At 40.3% G+C, this 20,357-nt stretch overlaps 1 protein-coding gene across 1 annotated transcript in view; it reads right to left on the minus strand.

Moving 5' to 3' along the window:
* TBC1D5 (TBC1 domain family member 5) overlaps nt 1-20,357 on the minus strand; it is a 239,581-nt gene that overhangs the window by 194,902 nt on the left and 24,322 nt on the right. The gene's annotated exons all lie outside the window — the stretch shown is intronic.

The raw sequence follows: 20,357 nt of genomic DNA on the forward strand, positions 1-20,357 counted from the left end.
AAATTGTTCTGATGCAAGGCAAAAAAAAAAATCTCTATTGCTATAATTTAGTGGATCGCAATGACTGGTTTGGCAAAAGTGACTATGTACAGACTGAATTCCAGAATACATATACTAGAACACAAAACAGTAACTTCATGTTGTATGATGATTAAAGAAACTATATCTATATATGTCTCCAAAGTGGGTTTTTTGTTCTTGATTTAAAAAAAAACAACTTTTATTAAGTTATGACATCGACAGACAACAAGAGAGCCAAGTATCTCACTGTATATGATTTTGCATGGTCCTTATAATATATGGTCCTGTATAAACACAGCGTGTTTCTTACATGTAACTTATATAATCTAGAAGGAATGACCAAGTATACACTACTCAGTACAAATCCAAAGACGTTAGAGAGACACTAAATTCTCCACTGAGTTTGGGTTGACCAGTGTTTATACGGTATAGTGTTTGTTGTGATATGGTGTAAGGACAGATTCAACAGATAATAACTGGATAAGAGTTTCAACTCTACATAAGTCAGTGAACTGATATTTTCCCATGATCTGTGCTAATCAGCTATGCGGGTTTAGGTCCAGAGGCAGTAAACTAGGCATTATGTGGCTTGGGTCAGACAGTTACTGAATTCCCAATGGTGAGCCTGGAACTTTGGTTTACTACGATATACTCTCCAAGGCAAATAAATCTTTTTTTTTCATCCATTCCAGGGATAGGCAAAGTTCTTGCATAAATAAACCGATAACAAAAACTCACGGATACCCAAAATAGCAAAGTTCAAGTAAGTGAGTCAAAGTTTCCATGGTAGTACAAGCTAATGTCAGTATAACAAGATCAATCAGAATATGAATGCCAAGCAGCAGCATGACAGCACACAACTCAATTACTCTGAAAAGGAATATCTATATACACACACAGAAATCACTGTAAAATTACTAAAGATAAATCTCAAAATCTCACTTGTTTTGGAGTTGGCTCCAGGACAGGTCTCCGGGTAGGAGAGCGGCTTTTGCAAAATACTTGCCCAGTTCAAACTTCTCCCCACCCTTATTAAAGGATACAAAGTAGAACAAAAATAACATCATAAATCCAAATTAAGAATAACTTTTTCACATTCTATATATTTTCATATAATACCTGCTTTTCTATAAACCAGTCCATATTAAATACCTAAAGTCAGCCTTATATATGAAGAGAGAAATAAACTGTGTAAATAGCATATTTTTATCTCTTTAGTTATTATATAGAATCCTTCAGCCATTTCATCGCACTGTAAATCGCAACTGCATCTTCTACCTGGTCCCATCTCCTCAAATATAAGGCTAGAGAGGGAGAGCTCCAGGTGAGCCATCTTGGGAAGATACCACACATGAACTTGCGCACTCAGACATAAAACTAGGGATCCATATATCACAAAACAATATATGTTTCTGGTTAGACATCACATTTTGGTTTGAAGATTACTATAAAATCATTAGCTGCCTAAATAATGTCTTTACCCATTATGATAGTTATATATATATATATATATATATATATATATATATATTGTCCTTTCACTTAATGACTTGTCTGAATTTATCCATTCCTTGCAAAAATTCAGTGGTTAAATTTACAATTAATAATTAATCTTACACAAATTGGGTCTGCTGACATGTGAAGACTACTGTATGCCAAAAATGTGTTACACTGCAGTACTGGAAGATAACTGGGTTAGAGGAGGGCTTTTTCTTTTTCCCGCAATTATGCAGAGACAGATTTCCAGAAAATCCAGCTACCAACACCGACCTGAGCAGAGATCTGATGAAAGGTTGAGTGGCCATATTCTCTACTTCAGCTAAAAAAAAAAATGAATGGCCTCAAGGTATAAAAAAACTGGTGATGTCTTATGTGTGGAAATATCTCTGCAGGTTATTTTGTCACAAGGAGGATGTATTTATCTAAACAGAATGAATCATTACTTGTCTAGGGAACATATCTCTATTTCTATTGTGTTTGAAACAAAACATTCATAACCGTTAGAAGAATACAGGCAGATAATTATGGGGGCTGTAGTACACAAAAGCTGAAAGTCTAGAAGACTTTTGGTGTTAGTTTTCCTGCTGACCTGTACAGAGGTCAACAATGAAACATCCAGGCCGAGTCATATACAGTCATATACAGTACAGAAAGGATTTTTTTTCAACCTTACGAACTATGATAATTTAACTGTTTTATTTTCTACAACTGCAAAACTTTATGCCTATAACGTAAAGATAAAAACCTTTTGAGATCTATAGAATTGGCTTTAAAAGCAAGTTTCCATACTTATTGCATAATAAAGCTCTATTTGAATTCATAAGAGACCTACAAATGCGCGTTTGTAAACAAAAATGCTGGCCAAGTGATGGGGATATTCCTGGAAGCCATTGTCAACATACAGCATATCTTTACTATCACAACAATGCTTAAAGTGACACTCCAGTCATCATACATGTATCATAGCCAAGTATAACTTTTAAATAAACCTCTATTCATGTGTTCTCTTTTCCCACCTCTTTTCATGTGTTCTGAGACAGCTCAAGTGCTTGCCAAGAGAATTATATTTCATCAACACTATGTTCGCATATATACTCTTTTTCAACAGAATACTCACATTTCTGCTTGAGTCACTTTACAGGACATATAAAGTGCTATATTTTGGAAATCTCCTCCACTTTTTCAGTACAAGGAGGCCTTTCCTGCAGACAAGGTCCAAGGACCAAGTCTCCACTTGGATGGGATATGTTTGAAGTCCTCTTGCAGCCAGAAAGAACTCCCTTGCCCTGTCCCAGAGATGGGAGAGGGATTTTTGTATTTAAAATAATTTAATACAGTTCAGTGGATTAAATTATTCTAGCTTCAGCTTTTTTTGTGCACCATATGACAATCATACAGTTAAAAGATGGAATTGGCACGGAGTGTATTAGTTAATTCTGCTGCACATTCTAACACAGGAGACGCATGCCGGCTGGAATGTACTTAATCTCAGAAATAAATCAAATCACTGGCTCATGATACAATTATTGTCTAAAGATGCTTGATATTGCTACAATTGGGTTCACATGTCTGAAAATAATAAAATTTGAAAGGTAGTATATAATTCACTGGAAGAGGTTAAAGGCAACGTAAAAATGGAAAACAATCGAATACACATTCTTAGTCCTGTTTTACTGTATACTTTATATAGGAAACAAATTAGAACAAAAATAACATCATATTGAAGTCCAAATTAAGAATAACTTTTTCACATTCTATATATTTTCATATAATACCTGCTTTTCTATAAACCAGTCCATATTAAATACCCAGTCAGCCTTATATATGAAGAGAGAAAGAAACTGTGTAAATAGCATATTTTTATATCTTTAGTTACTATACAGAATCCCACAGCCATTTCATTGCACTGTAAATAACAATGGAATTAATCAACAATATCACAAATATGAAGCATGAAGAATATGAAGTGTGGCAGAAACTGAATAACACCACAAAATAATAAATAACCATAGATAATTCAGTTGTGGATTGTTTAACTTTAACCTGTTTAATACCAGCCGCTCTGGGCTGTTTTATGATATATGATATTCTCTCTCAATCTTTTGGTACTCGAAACATTAAAAAGAAATGATCATCTTATTGGACGTTATGTTAATTAAATGCAGCAATAAGCAGATATGTCCGGGAATAAAACTGAAGGCTACTTTGGATGTGGTAAATATTTGTGGCTAGTAGAAGAGACCATGTGTTCGCAGACATAAATTATGCTAATAGCTTTGTGTCACCGTGATCTGATTAAAAAGAATGTGAAGGTTCTGTAGCACTGATACACGGTATGTTGGGTCGTGGGTACAGTAATGCCATGGTATATAGGAAAGCAAAACATATAGATGAAGGGATATGGTAAGTACATGTCTTCTTATCCAAAAGCATGATTTGTAATAAGGGGGTTTACCAATAAAATCTTCTTATAAGTTATAGTGACTTCTGCCTTATACAGGGGTATGTCAGCTCTTTTCTCTGGAGAAGCTTGTGAGATAGTTAACACCAAGTCTCTTGATAACTCTCCCTTTAGTGAATAAAGCCCTTTAGATATACATTGTGCATTATATTATCAACATACAGTTAATGCGTGTGGGGTGTGATTTTAATATGTAATTGTTGGCTTGCACAATGTATCCCCTACAAAGTGGCATTTTGTCAATCATCAGTGACAGGTGCATTTTAACGTCTCAGTACTTTTGGATGGGTGCCAGCACCAACTGGATTACACCAGAAAGGTAAGAGTAGCTTAATGGAGGGGTAAATCATGCAAATCCTATGACATCCTATATATTTTGAGATGCCTCATTATTCCATGAGCAAAGTCATGTTGGATGGTTGCCTACCATCATGGGGTCATGACACCATGGGGAAGTGTCACCTCCTCTCCTACTGTAGCTGGTGCAAGCTTAGATACCAGTCTTTATAATCGGGATCAAAGCCCACTGTTTTAAGTCTAAATTAAAAATCTGCAGAGTTTTCAATGCAGTTTAAGGATTCTAGGCGTTCATGCAGATAAGGCCGCGTTACGTAGGCTCCCTAATTTGCATATGACTGCTACTTTATATTTAGCTTTTAGCAGAGAACAGGGTTGGAACTGTGTGATCAGCAGCCCACCTATATACAGCTGCTTAATTGTTTTTAGATCTTAGTGCAGGACAGGAACAGTTCTGACCAATACAGCTAAATCTGAGCATAGCAGCAACATATGCATACACAGCTGAAACTTAAGATCTGATGGGTCTGATGTCCCTACCTTTGCATTCCAAAAAAAGGATAAGATAATAAAATTGATTTTGGCAATGCAGAACATCAAATTCTTAGCTTGTGAACAAAGAGTATAGCTGTAAGCCCATAGTCTTCAACAGTACACAACCTTGTAAGACTCAGCAGAAGGGTACCACTTGCAGTAACTACACAACAAAAAAATATATAGCTGGTCACATCCTGCTGAAAGTTTCCACTGTAATGTATCGCGTTGTGTTCTTTCTCATGAGTATTTATATCCAACATTAGTAAAGATGTCTTCTGAGTACATAAGAGAACGTGAAAGGGCCTTTTATAAAGCTTCTACAGGGAAGCATGTCCAAAACAATCGCGTTGACTGGAAAAAATAAGTCATTTTGGTAAATTATTTTGCTTATGTGAAAAGCTGAGACGGTGCTGCCTGTCCCCTATTAAGTCTGTGGCCCTATTTACCACAAATTGGCACAAACACCCCCAAGTCTAGGTAACCCCATTGTAAGGATGTATATCTTTATATTACGATGAGCAAACAGGAAATACTTAACTTAAAAAAACATATTTTCAGCAAGATATATAGACGTCAAGTTTATTTTTGAAATATATGATACAAACTTCCTTTGTTACTCACAAAAACAGCTCGCTACTATTCATTAAATAGCATGTTTTAGAATTAAGGTCAAACAGTGTCATCTAATTAATCCCAAAACAAATGCCCTATGCCTTGCAAAGTTAAAACAAGCATAGCACACACTGAATTAGTTTAATAGGCAAAGAAATGCTGTTTAAACAATCTACAATTCAACCATAAAATGAATTTTAGAGGTTCTTATCAACAATCAATTATATTACTATTTAATTTAAAAGCGACATTAAGCATGCTTCTTTGGTGCTCACTGCTAAAGAGAAGCACATAACTTCTTTTAATTCAGCACATTCAGTAATGCCACAGCTGTCCAGTGACATTAACGAATAAACAAACCATTTAGTCATCTAAAACTAAACAGCTAAAAAAAATTACGAAAACATAACTAAGTGCCAAATGAAGCCTAAGGAATACAAAATGTGTGTTGTATGTTTCGGCAGTGGTGGTAGACGAACAGTCTCAAGGAACATTCTGTGTGTTCAATATTTTTACTTGCTTTAAGTCTCGGCATGCTATTCAGTGGGGTTAAGATCTCATTGGAGGTCATACAGTTTTGGCAGGTTGTCCATTATCTACCATGTTGGTATATATGGCTAAGCAGTTTAAACTACCCACCGTGTAGCAGCTTTAGGAACTCCTAGATAAACATGATATTCCTCAACCTTTGGGGAGTAAAAGCCTAACCAGCTCCTCTCATTTCAGCCAATCAGGAACAAAGCTTTGTTATTTCCAAAAATAACGTTCAAAAATATATTTAAAAAAAAGTTGTTACTGTGATCACCACAGAAACCAATGGAATGTTTCTGATAATTAGTCTAATTGGGGCATAATTGCTCAAATGCGCCTTAGCAGTATACAAGAGGACAATAGGACTTCAGGAATCCGGGTCAATGAGCCACAGTCTATATCACGTAGCAGTGTTACCTGTGCACAGGGAGTTCTTTGCAATACTTTGCACCTCCCCATTATAAGCAGCACAGTCCTCCTGAGGTACCCTACTTTTGGGATGAGTGATGATCATGGGCAGGTTAAGGAAATCAGAAGATCACCCAAGTCTGAGTTGTAGAATTAATCAAAGCTCTGTGTCTTTGCACTGCAGACCTCAATCACAGCTCCCACCTTGTAACCTATAGAAATGAAGTGCCAGGATATCATAGTGTTCTGTTTAACAGATCACAAAGTGTACATAACTTTTTTTTTTTTTTTTTTTTTTTAATTATCTTCCTTTTCTTATGTCCCAGCCCTCCTCCAATCATACCGCCCTCTGAAGGTAACCCGCTTTGGGCACCTAACATTTTGGTGGGTTTGGAATAAAGCGTTAAGGGAAAGACTCTGAAAAAGATTCAATATTTTCAGTCTGGCTCCTAAATTCTATTATTTTCTAGTTTTGTTAAATAATAACTTCCACACTGCTGGGTTAACTTCTGGGTTGCAGAGAATCAGAGAAATGTAGGATCATCAACACACAGATGGAGAGCCACCTCTTAGCTTCATCTGAATGAGGATAACTAAATATTAAGAAGTATTACATCATTATTTTTACTTTTCCTTAACTAAAAATCTGGAACTAAGAGAGCGAGGTGTACAAAAGAGCTAATAGGGGAATCTTAGAAATGTACAATTTCTTTGCAAAAAAGCACACAAAAGACTAATAACAGATGGCTATTTATGGTTTTATTATACACTTTGAAAGATTAAAGAAATCCGGAGGAATACATTTTCATGATTCCTCAGTTTCTACTAGACGTTGGCTGTGGACCACATCCTATTTCTTTTAGTGGCTTGAAATTAAAATCCCATTATTTTTACTCTACTTTCATGGAAAGTAGCAGACAAATAAAGTCAGCAGTATATAATTAGGGTTAATGGTACATAAAATTAGGTGACTGCTGAACTGATTTGCACGTTTTAAATATTTTCAGGTACTAAATGTTGCACACAGTTTAATAACAGCTCTGTGTGCTCTAGATTTATGAAGTATTTATTCATTAGTGTTAAGCAATGGACTGGTCTACACCAGAGTGGAGACACAGAAAGATATCTGTTAAATTGAACAAAAAGAAAACAAATTATACATTTATAACCTAAATCTATGTCTGTGCACTGAGAAATTCCACTCTAAACCCACCGTCCCACAAACAAAGTAAAAAACAATATATCTGTTTAGGGTTAAAAAGAAAAACAGGCAGCTATACAGACCGCTGAGCACTGTATAATGGAGTGATCAAGCGTTAAAAGATACTAAGATTTACCACTAACCCCAACTGTCTTCTCTGCCTCTTATCCTTACACTCACAATGAGTCAGAGAGAGGGAGCAATCGCTGACAAGGGCAATGTTGAGAGTCATGGTCATTGGCAACGTGCATGTGGATGGCAATCATTAGCACAGAAGTTGCTCCTATTGGCTCCTACCACCGATCACAGCTGCAATTACCTGCTTTACGTAATATTACGTCCTCCATCCTGAAGTGGTTAAAAGTTACACTTTTGGGGAAAATTGTACATACAGGTTGTGCTGTTTTTGATTGTGTATAGTATGCATTGTCTGGTTTAGGTATTATACACTAAAAGGAGAGTCATCAGTAGAGATGCATTTCAGCTTCTTAACAAATACTGACAAATATTCCATTTTGCTTTTGCCGCATTCATTTTCAGGCAGAAAATGTAATTTCCCGGCCGTTTGGCATGGATAAAATTCAGGAGCATTTTTTTACTCGGAATAACATTTGGGGGGGGGGGGGTTCCAAAAGATGGAGAGGTCCCTGACAGCTTTTGGACTTACATTTCATTATAGAAATGTTTTAAATAAGGTTCCCCCAGAGTAAGGACGGTCAAAGAGGTGCAGCAGCAGCAGAAGTACTAGGGTACTGGGGCTGGGCAGGCAGGCTGGCAGGCACTGGCAGATGATAGGCACATGCAGCCCCATGGAACAGGACTGAATTTCCCCAATATTATATATTATGCATATTATAATACCAGGTTTTGTCACGAATATTTCAAATTAAGAATAATAGATGATATGGTAGACAAGATAATAAAAAATTAACTTGTTCACAAATTACAGGTTTGGCTGGTAGCATAAATGGGCAACTGTCTTTATCAACGAAACTCAGGAACAGGGGAAAAAATGTCTGCTGCAGTCCCTGTAATCACCACAGTAGTCACTACAGCTTCTCCAATCCACCCCACAACAGTACATTTTATGCACGGAAATAAACTATTCATTAACTAGCAGTATGGTAGGCGAGTAATGATGGAGCAACCTCAGCCTCTGCTAAGCTAACTGTCACGGTCTCCAACTGTCACACTCCGACTCCCATCAGTCTGTAACTGCTGCTACTGACAAGCTAAAATGGTGTCAGAACACTTATAAAGAAAGGAAAAACTCCCACAGGTTGGTGGAACCATCAACCAAAATGGCTTTTATAGACGCCAAAATGGCTTATCATAACAGCGGCTTCACGTGCCAACGAGTGGATGAACCATGACAAGTTTTCGCACTTTTACAATTTGTTTTTATTAGTTTCGCAGGGGATCGCTCTAGCCATCATTGATCGTATAACGCACAAAACCGGCAATTTTTGTTAAAAATAAAGTCCGTACAAAAACGAATGCACATGTCTAGAGTACATTACGAAAAGCCAACCCCAATGAGCTTCTTCTGCGGGAAGCGCTTGGCTGACCATGCATAATGTATAGATAAATAAGAGATTTCTTCAAAGTCTTCTCACACTTAATTATGCATTAATACAGAGCCAGTTCAGTCCTTGTTAGAGGAACCTGGCAGTGTTGGCTCTTCATAATGAACAGTGAAGAGAAGTTAAAACCACAACATTTCAGGCCTCTTTGGGCCTAAAAGAAAAAGTAATATGCATTATTATTATTATTATTTATTGTTTTATATAGCACCATCTAATTCCGTGGAGCTGTACAATGGGTAGACAGGACATAAGAAGTAGTATGTAACATAAATTGACTAACAGAGACAACAGGTGAGAAGGGCCCTGCTCAAACGAGCTTACAGTCTAGAGGGAGTTGGGTTGTATTACACAAAAGGTAAAAGGTAAAAGTTAAAAGTGCCACTGTTGTAGATAGACCAGCCACGCTAGTAAAAGTAAAAGTATTGCAGGGGAGGGAGTAGGAAGGGTAAGTTAAAGGAATATGAGAGGAAAGGGGTTAATGTGCTATGTTGTAAGCATCCTTAAAGAAGTGGGTCTTGAGGGATTTTTTGAAGGAATAAAGGCAGAGGGAGAGAGGGATAGGCCGGGGGAGAGCATTCCAGAGGATAGGGGCAGCCCTTGAGAAATCTTGTAAGCGGGCATGAGAGCTAGAAATCAGAGGAGAGGACAGAAGGAGATCGTTGGATGAGCGGAGAGACCGGTTAGGAGTGTATTTAGAGATGAGTGAGGAGATGTAGGGAGGGGAACCGCTGTGAAGGGCTTTGAAAGTAAGAGTGAGGATTTGGAAATGAACCCTGAAGCGTACAGGCAGCCAGTGAAGAGACTGACAGAGGGGAGAGACGTTAGTAAAGCGATGTGAAAGGAAGATAAGTCTGGCAGCAGCATTCATGGTGGATTGTAGAGGGGTGAGACGGTTAAGAGGGAGAGCGGCTAAGATAGAGTTACAGTAGTCAAGATGGGAGATAATCAGGGCATGGACAAGAGCCTTAGTGGCATCCTGTGTTAGGAAGGGACAGATGTGGGCAATGTTTTTAAGATGAAGGCGACAGTTTTTAGAGACAGACTGAATATGGGGTGTGAACGAAAGGTCAGAGTCGAGGGTGACACCAAGGCAGCGTGCATGAGTAGATGGGGAGATGATAGCACCATTAACATTGAGGGAGATGGATGGGGGAATCTTAGCATTGATGGGAGGGAAGATGAGGAGTTCGGTTTTGGAGAGGTTGAGTTTCAAGAAACGTTCAGACATCCAGCTGGAGACAGATGCAAGGCAGTTAGTTACACGATCTAAGACAGAGGGAGAGAGATCAGGGGAGGATAGATAGAACTGGGTGTCGTCAGCGTACAGGTGGTATTGAAAGCATGAAAACTTAGATTATTCATCCATGGAAATATGCTCAGATTTTAATGAAACAGGGGCTGTTTTAATGAAACAGGGGCTTTACATTTTAGTTGACTATGTATTGTGAGGTTGTAAACCCCAGGGAGATGGCTAGTTTGTCATTTGGGTACAGGTAGTACTTTTTGATGAGAAACCTCCGATAGTGTTCATTTGTCCGGAGCGACCATGGGACTAAGCAGCTCTGCTGATGACGTCCCTCTTAGGTGGGCATCAGGAGGCTTTCCTTTCCACACACCATAAATGTGTCCCGGTATTGGAGACTTTCTCAGTCTGCCCTTATGGGTTTCTGCAACCATCCGTAAATGGGAAACACAATGCGCAGCCACATCTCTTCTCTGCACGAGTTAACACTATCGGAGCTTGCTCATCAAAAAGTTCTACCATGTGTGGTCTACAAGATACAGCCAAGCGCACACCATCTCCCATCTGTTTTCCAGTAGCTTGTTCACCGTCACTCCATTTAATGCCCAGCACCTGATGCAGGCCCCATAAGAATCCCGGACCAGATCCTGGAGAATTCTAGCCTCTTGGAAAAGCCGGCATGGATTTTCCATAGAATGGGGGAGCGGAGCATTGGCTCACCCTGCTCTCCAATTGCTCCACCCCAGGGACCCATATGTATGATCTGCATAGCACCTGTACCCAAATGCCAAACTAATCATCTCTCTGCGGTTTACAGCCTCACAGTATGAATTCATTTCATAAGATATAATAAACCAGATCAAGTCCAAAAAAAGATTGTTCCATCATTCATCAGAAAACACAGAAGACATTTTGCTCTTACAAACACCTTTCCTTAACAGAATAAAAGTTCAAAAGAAAGCTGCAATACAGGTTTGCAGTTGAACCAAAGAAGTAGAATAAACTACACAGCATTGTGCCTGCCGGGTATGAGTTTTAACCAAATGCCTGGTGTGAGCCTCTCGCACTTTTCTTATAGAAAGTTTAATTTTCCTCTAATAAAACTTGTAACATTCTTGTCTCGGGAAATGGCATAAATCGGTTGTGCCACCTGATCTTACAAGCAGGAATTGAACTTAACAGCAGCCTAAGGCTACTGAAATTTCATAGTTGGCAGCCCCTGAGTCTTCCTGCCAAAGGAAGCGTTCGTGTTAAATTCTTTGTTAACTAAAGCAGTGTACTTGGCACTCAAACGTTATTATCCCTATCAGGATATACAGATACACTGGAGGAAAAAGAAATCAATGCAAATTGTACAATACAATTTTCAAGTCATTTATCGTCACATAAACCCGCTATTATCGGAGTGGTGGGAGGTTTGTAATTTTTATTTTAAGGACAAAAAAAATTATGAACATTAATGACACATTTTAATAGAAAATCAAGATGGGTAACAATTATTTTGACCCTTCTCTGCTTAAGATCTTAAGTCGTACGTATTATAAATTCTGAATTCAAGAAAATTAAAGCACTGAGTAGATGTACGCATTTTGTTTATAGACATATATATGTATATTTCATTTTTTTTTTTAGCACCAACAGATGCACTTAACATACCCCCTCAATATTTCAAGAACCCAAATAATGGGGTGTGTCTACAGGGAAGAGGTGCAACCAGTCCAAATAAGTGCAGTAAAGGTACAATAGTCATACAGACACTTTGATTGTGGTACAACAGGTACAAATCTTTAGAGCCTGCAGCCTAAGTAGTAGTAGGGAGTGAGTGGACATTAGGGCTGCAATAACTAATCGATAATGAAAATCGTTGCCAGCGAATTTCATTATCGACGAGTTGAATCGATTTCATTGAATATAAGATGTCGGATAATAACACTAAGATCCAGATACCCCGCAGCGCTGCAGAGGACGCGGATCCTCCTCTCTGAAAGCCGGCGGGTGTCTGTGCGATGCTCGCAGACATCCTTTCGCTACTGTCCTCCACTTCCGCCGGGGCTTCTATGATGGAGCACCAGCGTGACATGACCTTCCGGTGTTCCACCATAGAAGCCCCGGCGGAAGTACAAGCCGGCAGCAGCGGAGATTGTCTGCGCGCATTGTGCAATGTTCGCCGGCTGCCAGAGAGGAGGATCCCCCGCAGGGCTGCAGGGGTCCTGGATCTTCCTCTCTGGCAGCCGGTGGGCATCTGTGCGATGTGTGCAGACAACCTCCGCTACTGTCGGCACTTCCACTGGGGCTTCTATGATGGAGCACCGGGGTCACATGACCTTCCAGTGCCCAGTTATAGAAACTCTAGCGAGCAGCAGAAGTTTGTCTACGTGCATCACACAGATGTCCACTGGCTGCCCCTACTAGACACCAATGAGTCTGGAGCACGGGGGGGTAAGTCTGGGGGGTGAAGAGTGGCATATCAGGGGGCAGAGTGGCATATAGGGGGTTATAAGGCATATCAGGGGGCACAGTGGCATTTAGGGGGTATAAGGCATATTTGGGGAGGGCAGAGTTGCATATCTGGGGGTATAAGGCATACAGGGGCTATAAGGCATATCTGGGAGGCAGTGTGGCAAGCCTGGGCTCAGATGTGCATAACTGGGGGGGGGTTATTCTGGTGTTTGTTTTTAACATCCAGTTTGTTCATTATTATTTTTTAAACAAAAAAAAATTTAAATTTTTTTATCCGATTGATCGAAAAAATAATCGGACAACTAATCGATTATGAAAAATAATAGTTTCAGCCCTAGTGGACATACAGATACAATGAGGGGGACAAGATACGTGTCCATGGTAACCCCAAAAACCAGATATTTTGGTTGTCTATTGGTACTATGCTCCATGCTCAAATAGGCATGAAGGAAAAGGTAACGAGATCAGGAGTTCTGCTGACAAAACAGCCTGTGAGGTCAGGACTCTGCCGATGGATCGTCAGAGGGGGCTGCACAGGACCTTACACTCACTCAGGTGTCCCTAAACGGAACACTGGATTAGAACAGTATTCAGCAGTACTCGCAATACAGAATCTAATGCATGCAATTAAACTTTTAAAATCTAGCGTGTTCAAGAATTTTAGATGATCTAATGACAAGTTGCAAGGTTCTCTGACAGATGTCCATGATAAGGCAGATCAGTGGGATACTTTCATCTTTAGGACCCATGTCTGCCTTGGAATTTCCGCTCATTAGCACCTCATACACTTTAAGCCCCCTGAGTTTGCACAAAGCATACATAGAAGAATTGATGCTGTTTTAAGGTAAACGGTGGTCAAAGCAAATATTGATGTGATTAAGACTTTCCTTCTGTTGACTCACTTTGCATTTTGTGAAATGATAAATGAACTAACAAACATGTCTGTTCATATATATGTTATTAGTAGGAATGTAGAATGTGAGATAAGAGGTCTTGATTAAAAGTATCACCCATCAGGTGACATCCAATACAACATGATATAATTCACTCAATAGTGACACAAAAGGTAGATAGTGAAATGGACCATTTTGTATCTTAAGTAAGGATCTTGGTTCCTCTTGTTTCCTAGTGAGCAGTTATATACAAGTATCTTTCACTGTTTTGTATGGATGGCAAACAAACACAGAGATTTTTTAAATGTTTTTCTAGGAAGTGCTTTGGTCAACTACCTTACACAAGGGGTTAAATACATTAACAATTTCTGCAAATGAAAAGATAAAAGCCTCATTAAACTACTAGCTGTGTATTTAAATGTGAACTCCCAACCTTGGGTAGCTAGGCTAAATATTAGAACTAGGTGTAACCTGGCAGATGTTGGCACCTCCTCTTAATTACTAATTAACTGAGCGGAATATCCAGACGTGCTAATTTAAGGTGAAAAAGAGCTCAGTGGGGAGTCATCTCACAGTATATACACAGTTATATTAATGAGACTCATACCTGCTGCAGAGAACAATTCAAAATTAACATTGAAACACTGAAATTTTTGAATCGTGTGGTTTTACTGATGCTTAGATTAAGGAACTAGAACAGGTCATGTGTTTGCTAACTCTGCCACTAGCTTCTAGAATGAGAGCTCCATAGTCCACCTGGTAGGAGCTGATGAGTGTTGAGTCTACTCCTCATGTAGCACATTGCCAAGAAATATTCTTTGTATATACAAGATACTAAAATAGATGAACTTTCAAAACTTTCAACACAGAAGTACCTTCCTTTTTCATAACATGGGATATCCCGTTTTGCTCGGTTATAAAACGAGGTATTTTTTCAGAGCAGATGGTCGTCTTATAATCAGGTCTGAAACAGAGGTCTGACTACAAGACTAAGATCCAGATCCCCTGCAGCGCTGCAGATAACCTCCGCTGCTGCTGTCGGCACTTCCATGACAGAGCGTCAGTGTGACACGACCTTCCGGTGCTTCACCATAGAAGCCCCGGCGGAAGTACTGGCTAACAGCAGTGGATGTTGTCTACGTGCATCGCGCAAACGTTCACTGGCTGCCAGAGAGGAGGATTCCCCGCAGACATCCACCGGCTGCTCCCACTTGACACCAGGGAGTCTGGAGCATGGGGAACAAGTCTAGGGATGCATTGGTAAGTCGGGCGGGCATAAGGCATATCAGCGGGGCAGAGTGGCATATATAGGGTATAAGACATCAGGGATTTTGGGGGGTGGTCTTATAATCGGGGTTGTCTCATAATCAAGCAAATATGGTACATAAACATGATCATTTTTAGTTAATGAAATGTAATGTGGGCTGCCTGAAGCAGAAGAGCCTTTCTAGAAGTAGAAACACTTGTACATTGCTTTTTCTTTGAAACTAGCACGATACCCGCTCTTCTTAAGGTTAATTCTTAAAATTAACCTTTTCACCTGCATTTTTCATAACTGTACTATATTACATTTATTGGTGAATAACATTAAACAGCTCATTTGGGGAAAATACTCAGATTTTACAGTTATTGACCAACATGTTTTGTTTTAGTGAAGCAGAACTGTTGTAATTTAAATTTACACATAATAAAATAAAATAAAAAAAAAAGAATCCAAAAATAAAATAAAAAAAAGGAAAATAGTAACAAATAAAAAGAAAACTTTACAATACTGAAATATACTTGATAGAAAATTCTACACATTTCCCAACCATATATATATATATATATATATATATATATATATATATATATATATATATATATATAAAAGTTGCATATATATATGCACATGAAATAATTTTCATGGCAAGTTGGAAATGGAGGAAGAGATCTACAGTATAAACTATTTATTTGATGTATAATTACATTTTCATTACTAAAAGTTGGATGGCTGCATTAATGTTGAAACATCTAAGGACAGTCTGTTCAAGAGTATGTGAAACCAACCTCTTTATGAATCACGTTCATCACATAATGTATAATGCTGTACATGTTTGACTAAAAATAAATCACTTAACGTCTGCGGTGTCTTATTAATGTCGGTATGTTTCATTTATATTTAATATTAAATGTACGATATGGAAATGTAGCTTGAGTTCTGCAATAAAGCTTCGGAGTAACCTTTTATTTCTACAACTATGTACAGTATACTAATTCTAAGTGGCGAGCCAGCCCTTTGACACATGAGCTGCTGTGGCTGGCTTGTGAACCAATGATCATTTTAACTTTTTACATATCAATGATGACCAAGTATTTCTTCAATCTTTAACAAATGTTATCACAGACAACTTCACATATCTTCACCACAAAATTTCTGTTGATTTCTGTAGACTTACTTGCCTGGCCATTCCGGAATTCTCCTGTCCATTGACCACAGCGTGTTACTGACTCTGTATACCTGTACCACACATTAAAAGGAACGCTGAGAAGATGTCCTGTTTGTCCCTGCTGGCAGCCACAACTTGAAAAATAGCATTTACTGGAAGGCAAGGCCTACCTTAGTTTTCATATGAAGGTTAGTCAGTCTTTACCACAACGTGTGGAAAACGTGTCAGATCTGCTGACTTGACACTGATTCTGACAACACTTTCCCGCTCTCAATGCTGTTGCAAAGTGCATAGAGATGGAATGTTCCAGATTAAATAAATATGGTCTATAGCCCTAAGTCGATGCTATTAGTCTAATTAATGTGCACACAAGTAGAAAGTGTATATCTGAAATAGCATCTTATTTTGTTTGTTGTACAAAAAGAGTACTTGCAATCAAAATATGACAGGTTGGCTCTATTTATAGGATAGCATTTCATCTATACATTATGGTAGCACCCTGCAATCAAATATGTTGATGTCTTTTATTAAACTTTGGTACACTTACCAGTAACATTTTCTTACCCCCCCATTACTCACCTGCTGATGCACTGGCGTAACTACAGAAGTCGCTGTAGTTGCGACCCCTTGTCCCTGTCTCCTCATACCGATCCAAAATAGTTTAGAAAGGGCCCTTCCAACCCGGATCACATCGATCTAGGTCAAAAGGGCCCTTTCTAATCTATTCTGAGACAGGAGCGTATCGGGGTCACGTTACACCACGTGACCCCGCAGTGAAACCAAGGCTGCCCGCAAAGTGTGTGAGCGATGAGAGGTAAGCGGAGGCGGGAGGGAGGTGGGATGCATTTCTGTTTTTTTGTTCGTTTGTATGTATGTATGAATGTGAGCATGAATGTGTAATTGTGTCATAATGGATGTTTAGTTGTGTAAGTGAGCATTGATGTCAGCAATGATGGCACAGACCAGCTGTTGAAGTTGGCAATTTTTGCACCAGGGCTCCATGGTTTCTAGTTCCTCCCCTGTGTTGATGCTCATGTATTCCTGCAACCTTCTCCCTGCTCTTCATTGCAGAGCCATATGGACACAGCCGGCTCCTATACTGCCAGAGATCTGCTCTACAATGAATACATGAAACAGGGTTTCTCAAAACAACAACTGTGCAAACCTTAAGGCTCACCGTTCCAGTGCTGAGTCTGATCTGCAGGAGCCAGCATTTGTGGCTCTGAGGTAATAATGACAACACCACTTGGTGCTGAAAGTTCAGGCATTTGTTTCCCATGGAGAAAAAGCAGAGAATGTTAAAGGGGCCCTGCAGAGACTGCAGTGGGGTCTCTAATGAGTCCTCTGCCCTGCTTCCTGATTATTGTTTGAGATTCCCATGAGCAAAGGAAAAAAATTTCTTCCTCCAGAAAGTAGTGGGATTTAAAAAAAAAAATAAAAAAAAAAATATATATATATATATATTTATATTTATATATACATACATACATACATACACACTGCTCAAAATAATAAAGGGAACACTTAAACAACACAATGTAACTCGAAGTCAATCACACTTTGAAATCACACTGTCCACTCAAGGAAGCAACACTGATGGACAATCAATTTCACATGCTGTTTGCAAATGGAACAGACAACAGGTGGAAATTATAAGCAGTTAGCAAGACACCCCCAATAAAGGAGTGGTTCTGCAGGTGGTGACCAAAGACCATTTCTCAGTTCCTACGCTTCCCGGCTGATGTTTTGGTCACTTTTGAATGCTGGTGGTGCTTTCACTCTAGTGGTAGCATGAGACGGAGTCTACAACCCACACAAGTGGCTCAGGTAGTGCAGCTCATCCAGGATGGCACATCAATGCGAGCTGTGGCAAGAAGGTTTGCTGTGTCTGTCAGCGTAGTGTCCAGAGCATGGAGGCGCTACCAGGAGACAGGCCAGTACATCAGGAGACGTGGAGGAGGCCGTAGGAGGGCAACAACCCAGCAGCAGGACCGCCACCTCCGCCTTTGTGCAAGGAGGAGCACTGCCAGCAGGCCACAAATGTGCATGTGTCCACTCAAACGGTCAGAAACAGACTCCATGAGGGTGGTATGAGGGCCCGACATCCACAGGTGGGGGTTGTGCTTACAGCCCAACACCGTGCAGGACGTTTGGCATTTGCCAGAGAACACCAGGATTGGCATATTCGCCACTGGTGCCCTGTGCTCTTCACAGATGAAAGCAGGTTCACACTGAGCACATGTGACACCGTGGAGAACGTTCTGCTGCCGTCAACATCCTCCAGCATGACCGATTTGGCGGTGGGTCAGTAATGGTGTGGGGTGGCATTTCTTTGGGGGGCCGCACAGCCATCCATGTGCTTGCCAGAGGTAGCCTGACTGCCATAGGTACCGAAATGAGATCCTCAGACCCCTTGTGAGACCATATGCTGGTGCAGTTGGCCCTGGGTTCCTCCTAATGCAAGACAATGCTAGACCTCATGTGGCTGGAGTGTGTCAGCAGTTCCTGCAAGAGGAAAGCATTGATGCTATGGACTGGCCCGCCCGTTCCCCAGACCTGAATCCGATTGAGCACATCTGGGACATCATGTTTCACTCCATCCACCAACGCCACATTGCACCACAGACTGTCCAGGAGTTGGCGGATGCTTTAGTCCAGGTCTGGGAGTACATCCCTCAGGAGACCATCCACAACCTCATCAGGAGCATGCCCAGGCGTTGTAGGGAGGCCATACGCGCACGTGGAGGCCACACACACTACTGAGCCTCATTGTGACTTGTTTTAAGGACATTATATCAAAGTTGGATCAGCCTGTAGTGTGGTTTTCCATTTTGATTTTGAGTGTGACTCCATATCCAGACCTCCATGGGTTGATACATTTGGTTTGCATTGAGAATTTTTGTGTGATTGTGTTGTCAGCACATTCAACTATGTAAAGACGAAAGTATGTCATACGATTAGTTCATTCATTCAGATCTAGGATGTGTAATCTTAGTGTTCCCTTTATTATTTTGAGCAGTGTATATATGTATGTATATATATATATATATATATACCGTATTGGCTCGAATATAGGCCGCACTTTTTTCCCCCACTTTAAGTCTTTAAAGTGGGGGTGCGGCCTATATTCGGGGTCTAGCGCCCGACGCCCGGGACATGCCGGGACATGCATCTACGCAATACGCGTATACAACTTCCGGTGCCGGCACATCCAGTTGTATTGCGTAGATGTCCCCCACCGGCCACGCAAGACACCTGGGAGTCTGCTCCGGTAAGTCGGGGGGGGGCAGGGGAGCATATCTGGGGGGGGCAGAGGAGGACAGTGGTAGCATATCTCGGGGGGGGGGCAGAGGAGGACAGTGGTAGCATATCTCGGGGGGGCAGAGGAGGACAGTGGTAGCATATCTCGGGGAGGGAGCTGGTGGTAGCATATCTCGGGGAGGGAGGACAGTGGTAGCATATCTCGGGGAGGGAGGACAGTGGCAGCATATCTCGGGGAGGGAGGACAGTGGTAGCATATCTCGGGGAGGGAGGACAGTGGTAGCATATCTCGGGGAGGGAGGACAGTGGCAGCATATCTCGGGGAGGGAGGACAGTGGCAGCATATCTCGGGGAGGGAGGACAGTGGCAGCATATCTCGGGGGGGGGACAGAGTGGCAGCATGTTTTTTTGGTGCTTTTTTTAAAGAAAAAAACTTTTTCTTTAAAAAAGCACCAAACTTTTAGGGTGCGGCCTATATACGGGGGCGGCCTATATCCGAGCCAATACGGTATATAACGAAATAAATATAGGGCTCCTGTGATGTCACTTACATCTTTAGGGGTACCTGCTAGTTACAAAACTATACGGGGTATACAAAGATACTAAGAGAATATCTAACCATATGGCACAACTTTTCAAAGGCAGTGCAAAAAAAAAGTTTAATTGCACAATATTTCAACCCTTTCCTAGAAAAAGAACACAGGCCCTCCAAACATAAAAAAAAAAATCTCAGGCTTACAAATAAAAGAAACACGTGAAGTACGCATGTGCCCTGCCTTTACCTTTTTATGTAATAAATAAAGAATGTGGGTGGCTGGTGGCCCTTCTTTTTAGATGTTTAATCAAGAAGGGTGCGAAGGGGGGGGTCTGCTGCCTTTTAAGATGAAGCACTCCTAAATTATTAGCATGGACTTAAT

Source organism: Spea bombifrons, chromosome 5 (genome assembly GCF_027358695.1).
Source record: "Spea bombifrons isolate aSpeBom1 chromosome 5, aSpeBom1.2.pri, whole genome shotgun sequence".
Taxonomy (NCBI): domain Eukaryota; kingdom Metazoa; phylum Chordata; class Amphibia; order Anura; family Pelobatidae; genus Spea; species Spea bombifrons.